This window comes from Castor canadensis, chromosome 16, assembly GCF_047511655.1.
Source record: "Castor canadensis chromosome 16, mCasCan1.hap1v2, whole genome shotgun sequence".
In the NCBI taxonomy this organism is placed as follows: Eukaryota; Metazoa; Chordata; class Mammalia; order Rodentia; family Castoridae; genus Castor; species Castor canadensis.
Window position 1 is genome coordinate 58558274 of NC_133401.1, and position 8652 is coordinate 58566925.

The window sequence follows — 8652 nt, forward strand, 5'->3', positions numbered from 1 at the left end:
AATACAAGATACCCCATAAATATAAAGGGGGAGAGAGGGTAGAGGGAGGCTGGATAATGGACACTAAGACACATTGTGCAGGAGGAATACGTTCTAATGTTCTACGATACAGTGGGACAGGCATAGTTCACTAGTCATGTATTTCACAGAGAACTAGAAGACAGGATTTTAAGATTCCCAACACAAAATAATGATGAATGATAAAGGAGAGGTGTTCTAATTACCCTGATTTGATTATTATGTATTGTATATACAGATGGAATTATCACACTGTGCCCCATAGATATGTACAATTATTATGGATTAATTGAAAAAAGACATGGAAAAAACTTATATATTACTAAGTGAGAGATCCCAATCTGAAAAGGCTATGTGCTCTCTGATTTCCATTCATGACATTCTGGAAAAGGTTAAACTACTGAGACGTTAAAAAAGGTCAGTGGTTCCAGGAGTTAGGAGAGAAGGAAGGATGGAGCACAGAGGATCCTTATGGCCATGAAACTACTCCATGTGGTATGACAATGGTGGATGCCTGTCATTATACATTTACCAACACCCACATGATGTACAGTATCGTGAACTAACCTGAATGTGCACTGTGGACTTTGGGTGAGAGTGATGTAGCAGTTCTTATGTAACGTTATTATGATGTTACTACTATGGTGGAGGCTGCTGATAGTGGTGGAGGCTGTGCATGAAGGGGATGAGGGAGAAGGAAAGAAGGTGTATACGAGAACTCTGTATTTCCCATTTAATCTCCCTATAAAACCTCAAACTACTCTAAAAGTAAATTCTACTTTGAAATGTTCCAAAATATTTTGTATTCATCCTCCTCCACCCACTCATGCCCAATAGACCTATTGCTCTTGACTTCTCTCAATTGCATATTCCATCCATTAGGAAATTCCACTGACCCTCCAGAATATAATCTGAATCTGATCACAACCCTGCCACCACCCTTGCCTCCTTATCTTCATTTTCCTTTTCAGTTCATCCACAAAACCAGATTCAGAACAGGAATTAATCATATCACTCTCCATGTTAATCCTCTGACTTCAAGTTGTAATTAAAATTAAGTCCAGAGTCTTTCCTGTATGATTTATAAATCCCAAGGGATCCCTGACTCCTTCTCTAAACCCATTCTTGTAGTCTCTCTGTGCATACTGGCCTTCTCCATACACAAGGTACTAGCACTTACTCATTCTTCTGCCTGTTGTAAAATATTCTTTTTCAGGAATCAGCTAATTTTACCTTCCCACAGATATTTCACCTTACAACTCTAGCTAAGGTGCCTTCTTCAAGGACTCTCCATGTATTACTGTGGTGACTTGCCATCTGATATTGAATTTTATATGTTTATCATCTGACTACTCATACTACAATGTCAAAGCCATAACTTTCTAAAGGGCTTTGATAATTCCCACCTCCTGGTGTGATCTCCTCCCCTTGAATGTAGGTTGGACCAATGGCTTGCTTCTCACAAACAGAACACAATAAAGGTGATAAGAGTCCCTTTTTTATTACAAAGCACAATAATGTGATGTACCTTGTGTTAGAGCTCTTTTTCTTTGTGGCCTTGAAGAATCAAGCTATTATGTTATAAGATGCCTAATGGAGAATGCCCTATGGCAAGGAAGTAAGGATAGCCTCGGGCCAACAACAAACAAGAAACTGAGGCTCTCTGAAGCCTATAAGGAATTGAACACAGTCAACAAAACACAAGCTTAGAAGCAGATTCTTCCCAAGTTGAGCTTTCAAATGAGACTGACTTTGAATAGTTAGAAGAGTGATGAGCATAGAGAAGAAATCTATGGGCATGTATGTTAGAGGGAAATAATTCTAATTCTGAAGGATCTGGAAGTTTTCTAGGGAAATGGTAGTTCAACGAGTTGAAGGATGATTTACCAGGAAGATTGGTCATTTGGTGAAATACACAAGGTTGGCCAGATTTTTCTCTACATCTTTATACTGATACTAAGATTTCTAAAACACTTACATACTGCTTCATCCAAAATTCATACCTCATATTTTAAATATAATTCTCCATTTCTTTTAGTGTTAATTCCAGGTTAGGTTAGAAAAAGTATGAGATAGGTCTGAGGTACCTTGTAGCAGAAAGCAAAGAAGCACTCCAATATATGAGAGAACAGAGGAGCCAACCTAAAGGTATTTGTGTGGACCAAATTTAGGACAGCATGAGATTCAATAAAAAGATAGCAATGGACTGAACCACTTTGAATAAAAATTTTAAGAGCTCTAGGTTCAATGACAATAACCAAGGCTAAGAAAGTGGACAAAAGAAAGTTGTTTTTAAAAGACTGCCAGATAATTATTAATGTGGAAAAACAGAAGAGGAGAATTACCATTTTTCAATGTCCATGGTAATAACCAATCCAGCCAAAGTTTACACATCAATGTATGCGGAAAGCTGTTGGTTCTAAGTACATTTGGGCACAAAATGTTTAATCTCAAAGTATCACACACGAATTACTTACTGACAATTACTTCCTTCTGACATTGTAGTCAGAAAATATATCTTTATGATGGACAGATTCAACAGTCATCAATTGGATCAAGTGATCAAACTCACATCACCAATAGTTGCAATATGCATTCTTTTACAATACAGTAGGAAGTACACAGCATTGTCTCTATAGTATTCTAGCCAAAAATATTTCACTTGAATCTAATTGAGTGAAAAACAGACAAATTCAAAATGTGGTGTATTCTACAAGTCAACTTGCTGACTCTTCAAAAAGTGAACGTCAAGACCAGAGGTGTGGACCAAGTGGTACCTGCTTTCCAAGTGGGAAGCCCTGAGTTCAAACACCAGTCCTACCAAAAAAAAAGTGGACATCATAAAAAATAAAACATTTGAATTTGGGAGTACCATTACAGATTACAAGAAATCAAAGATACACAAACAACCAAATGCAATACATTAACTGTGGTTGGATCCTGGAATAAAAAATAACAATACTGTGAAAACATTCATGGGATAATTCAGGAAATTTGAATATAAGTGATATTAGACAGCACTACAGAATTACCATTGTTTTTGATAGTGTCATGACATTGTGGAAATGCCCTTATTTTTAGGGGATGCATACAGAAGAATCTAGTAATGGTTATGATATGTACAGCTTTCAGATGTTAACTAGAAAATATAGGAGGAAGGTATTTGGGTATACAGTGAGATATTATTTCAACTCAGGCTTGAAATATAAGGATAAAAAGCAAGAAAACTGAATTTTTAAAATTGAAAGATTTCTTCCCACAGAGAGAAGGGAGGGAAAGGTGAAGGAGGAGAGGGGAAGTGACAAAGAAAGAAGAGGGAAGAGAATATTACTACAGAGGACTTTCTTATGTTGATGTCTCTTAAACCCCACATGACCCTGGAGGTAAATGGTACATTTTTGCCACCTGTTTTCTAGAAATGGATACTTCAGTAACACAGCCTGAAAGGAGGAGAGGCGTGACTCAAAATACAGTTCTACACTCCATTGTCCTTACATATCTAAACTGATGTTTACAAGTGATAAAATTCGTCATCATTCCTCTCTCCACGTACTTTAACTTACAGGAAACATAGGAACAAAATCAAAGGTTAGTGGCCAAACCCAGCAGACACCCAAACTACATTCTTCAGGACTGTGTATTTAACAGACCTCTAAACAGCAGATACACAGGTGTTTGTGACTCCATGAGAGAATGCTGCTGTGTCACTGTGGTGAGTGGTGCCCCCACAGGGTCCAGTAGCAGTCTTAGAGATAAGTGATGAGTCCATATCCATCTCCTTTTCAATCATGAATCTGGAGTAGCTAAACTGGGGACAAGTGTACAATTTGGAATGTATTCCTTTTCCTTCCATGTTATGGAAGATAATGCCTTGCTCCACTACATGGTATAAAAGTCAACCCTAGATGTGGACTTAAGGTGGCCTGGATACAAGTCTTCACATCTCTGCAACCCTAAAGGCACAGCTGTCCTTCCTTGGGCCACAAAAGAGAGGAGGTTGAAGATGCTAATGTCATATTCTCTTTAGTACTAAAACCCTATGCATTTAAGCTTCCAAGATGTCCTTTGGTCCAACTCAGAATTCAGTTGGACTGTTGCTCTAACATAGTTTATGTTTCTCTGCTGTGTGTTTAAATCAATTACCTAATAATGTCCCTTGCCATTTTAGATAGGTTTCACTAAATTACAGCTGTGTTTTTAGTTGAAGTTGATTCAAAGTCCACTAGATGGCAACCCTTCCCATTTTCTTCCAAGACCTGTAAGCCAACCCTCTTTTAACATTTCCGGTACATGAACTCCATGGTCAATGCATAGGTCTCAGCTCCTGACTGTGGACTTCACAGTGCAAAGGCTCTCTGAACACTTCAGGCCATCCACTTAATTTTTAAAGATCAATATCTACACTTATACAAATTCTCTGTTTAGTCAAGACACAGCATTATCATAATTGTGATTAAATACTCAAATAAAAATTGCCATGGAGGAAAAAGTCAGTAGAGAAATGCAAGTACTCAAGTACTTCATAGCCTTTCTGTAATTCTCTATAATTTCCATTCTTAGTGGCTTGCTGGTGTACTCTAAAGAGATCCACAAGTTTCCTCCCCTCACAGCTCTTACATAGCTGGAGAACAGAGAGCTAACATTGCCAAAGGGAAAGGGAAAAGGGTTCCTTTAACTTGGGAAGAGAAGTTAGTCTAAAAGCCTCTGACACTAAAAGGCAAGGAGAACATGTCTTCTCTGTGACTGTTAGTCAGCTTTGCATTATTACAATGAAATACTTTAGGCAGTTAACTTGCTTGAGGAAAAACCCATTTAGCTCATGGTTTGTAGGTTCAAGATCAGGTGATCCCATCGGTTTTGGCTCTGGTAAGGATGGCACATCATGGTAGGAGCGTGTGTTGGAGCGAATGCTCAGATCACTAGCAGGATGGACAGGAAGAGGAAGTTATTCCACAGTCCCCTTGAAAGGTACATCCTAATGACCTGAGTAGCCCATAAAGCTCCTCCCCTTAAAGCCCTATAGCATTTTTTAATAATGCCACATTGGTCATCCAATCCCTTAACACATTAAGCACCCAAAGGATAGCAGCCACTTTCTTACTACAAGACCTTGAGCAAGCTTAACCTCTTTGAACCACAGCATCATTCTAGGAAAAATGGTGATAATAGAACCTAACTTCCAGGGATTATGAGAACTAAATAAGATAACATAGGTAATGTTCTTAAACTAGTGTCTGGAAAATATCTGCTCAATAAACAGTACCTATTGCTGCTACTGCTACTATTTTAGTGTTTTTATATAATAACAATAACCATTCTTTCTGTAGATTGTATTATTGCTATTATGATGGTTGGTCTATAACTATTGAAGAAATTCTCAGATAATTAATTCTTTAACATCAGCTATCTCATCTAAGCCTAATAACGCTACAAGCTAAATATAATATCATGTATACCTAAGGACAAACTGAAGCTCAAGTAAGTTTAGTAACTTGACCTAGTCACACAGCTTTAGAGGGTAGACTTGGAATTCCAATACAGGCTTTCTGACCATATAGCCAAGATTTTAGTGTAGAGACTACAACTGAACTATAGGTGACAACCCTGTGATGTAGAAAGTAGAAATAGCATAAGTGCTGTTTTATAGTCTCACAGAGTTCAGTGGCTTGCCAAGGTAAAAAGAGAGTATTAAATGCATGCCTAGTATCAGACATCAAGGCCCCTCACTCCAAGCCCAGCATCTTTTGACTTATACCAGCTTTGTTCAAAGCTCATCAAACTGATTAAGGAATCCTTCTGCCAATATTATCCTGCACACTTAGTGAAACCATTCTGTATGCTGATACTTTTCTTAAGAAGGTAGTTGGTCACCATCCCTGGTACACTGACAAATCTCAGAGCTCTGGGGTGACACTGTAAGTCCCTGGAATACATTTACATAAACAGAAATGGGTCATGCTTTCATCCAGCCTCTTAGAATGCAGCTTCAGAAGTAAGGCAGAAAACAATGACAAGAATATTGATGGAAAATAAATCTCAGGAGGGCAAAGCCAGTGAAAATGGTGTAGTGGGAAGAGGGTGGAGAATTAGTATTGACTATTTTAAAATTTGTTTCAAAGGCACAGAAGATTGAATTACAAGTACTAACAACAGGAATTCTGCTCAATTTCATTTTTCTCTTTCAGAACATGTGTTGCTAAAGAAGGCCAGAAGGAAGTCAATATTGTCTTTAAAATGCCAGGAATACAGCCAAGTGTAGTGGGACTCACCTGTAATCCCAGCACTCTGAATCTGATCAGTATCTCACCCACCTTCACAGTGTTACAGCTCTTCTGCAGGGGGAGTCAGGCCTTGGGTCAGCAGTGATTCTGAGCTAGTTATTAATTGCCTTCTTTGCAAGTGAAAATGTTAAAAATGCTCACAGGGTATAAAAGAGCGAGTCGTGATCAGCTCATGGGGATGAAAGCTGAAGCTGTACTGCAGAGGTATTACTTATGCTGAGTTGGCAACTTCATCCAAGCAACCACCCTTTGCGGATGAACATAAACACAGCTTTACAGAAACAAAGCAACATTAATGACCAGTTATTCTGACCTCCTATTTTACTGATGAGGGAACTGAGGCTCCAACAGGAAAAGGGTGGGTCCAGTGTTGATAAAACACAGGCAGAGGTGGCTGTAGAGCATAATGCTCTCTTACTGACGTTCTCACTCCACTGCATCAGTTTGTTCAAAACCAGGTGCCTTGGGTTGCTACAGAGTGTTCTGTGAGGAAGGAAAAAGGAAAATGGGGTTCCTGATCAAAGGGCTTTAGGAAGTGCTGAGTAAAACAAAGTCTTTGCTGCTGGACTTCTGAGAATTTTCAATACATTCCTACACCCTGTGAATCTCCAAATGGGCATCTATTGAGAGAGAGGGAGTAAGGGAGGGGAGGAAGAAAGGAGGGAGCATCTTTGGCATGTTTCCCACACTTATTTTTGCCACATAACACTCCTCCCTGCATTCTTAAATAGCATCTTATTGAATTGATAATCCATGAAAAATCTACTTTTGGACTAGATGTACAACAGGTGTGCCCCATGGTCATGGAGTTGACCAAATCTGCCCACATTTCATCTTTTGTGGTATCAGGAGGAGTTTGTCTAAATCTAGTCTAACAGGTCATGAGGTGTAGTTGCTGAAGCAGTGGTGGGGTGAACTAGAGATACGTGATGGCAGTGTTAGGGGTAGATCCATAGATAAGTGATGATCTCTCCATCTCCACTGGAACCTCCTTCTTCCAGTCCACCGTCTTCTCTTGATTTTTCCTACAATCTAACTTGTTTTCTTGATTCTGCTGTTGATCCTTTGAGACATGTCATTCATCATGTACTTTAAAAATGCAAACCAAAACAGCTTATTCCTCTTTAAATCACTGCCTAAGATCTTCACCATCACGATGATTCCCAGTGACTATACCCTTTCCTGCCTGTCAATCACCATCTTTATCCACCTTCCCATTACTGCAATGCTACTATCATATCAGCCTGTCCTTTCCTCTCTTCCTTGAACATGATTAGCCTACTGTGCCATCAGGAATTCTGAACTTGGTATCTCCATCTACAACACTCTGCTCCCACATCACATGGTTAACTTACTGTTTACCTTCAGGTCTTCTGTTCTAACCCTCTTAGAATTTATTTTTCCTGATTCAATTCCTATTGCACGTATCTGTATTATTTTCTTCAAAACACAATTGTGTTTGAAATTATTTTTTAAATTGTTTATTATCTTTTTCCCCTACAAAGGCCTTAACTACATTCTTCATCACTGAACACTTCAGGCCTTGGACAATTTCCAGCATATAGTAGGCATTCAATAACTGTTTGTTGAATAAATGGATGGATACAGTGGCAATGCTCTGCTCTTCAAGATTCTCAGAACATGGGCACTCTGCCATAATTGAACATAGCAGCTTATATGAAATAAAAACATGCATGCTAACATCAGAAATATTTTAATAATCATTTACTAGGAGTGAAAAACTACATAAGGAGTAAGTGAGGTTTTGGAAAAATCTAAGACATTTTCTTTCTCAAGAATAAGAGTTTTGCCAGTGTTGGTGGCTTGTGCCTGTAATCCTAGCTACTCAGGAGACAGAGATCAGGAGGACCATTGTTCAAAGCCAGATAGGGCAAACAGTCTGAGACCCCATCTTGAAAATACTCAACACAAAAAAGGACTGACAGAGTGACTCAAGTGGTAGAGTGCCTGCCTAGCAAGCAGGATTCCCTGAGTTCAAACCAGCACCACCAAAAAAAAAAAAAAAGAATAACAGTTTATCATTTTAATAATAACTCATTTAAAAACTATCAAAAAATGTTAATTCATATGCAAAAGGTCAAGAAAGGCAAATGACAAAGAACCATTCTGCAATTTTAGGAAACCAAGTTCTATATCAACAAATACAACTCATTTTTATGACCTTGGACAAGTCACCTCCTGACTCTCAGCCTTAACTTTTTTTTTTTGTAAACTACATGTTACTGTTTGGATATGAAGTGTTTTCAAAAAGGCCCATGTACTAAGGGCTGGTCCCCAGCTGGTGGCGTTATTTTGGAGCTTCTGGAAACTCAAGGAGGTGGGCCCAGCTGGA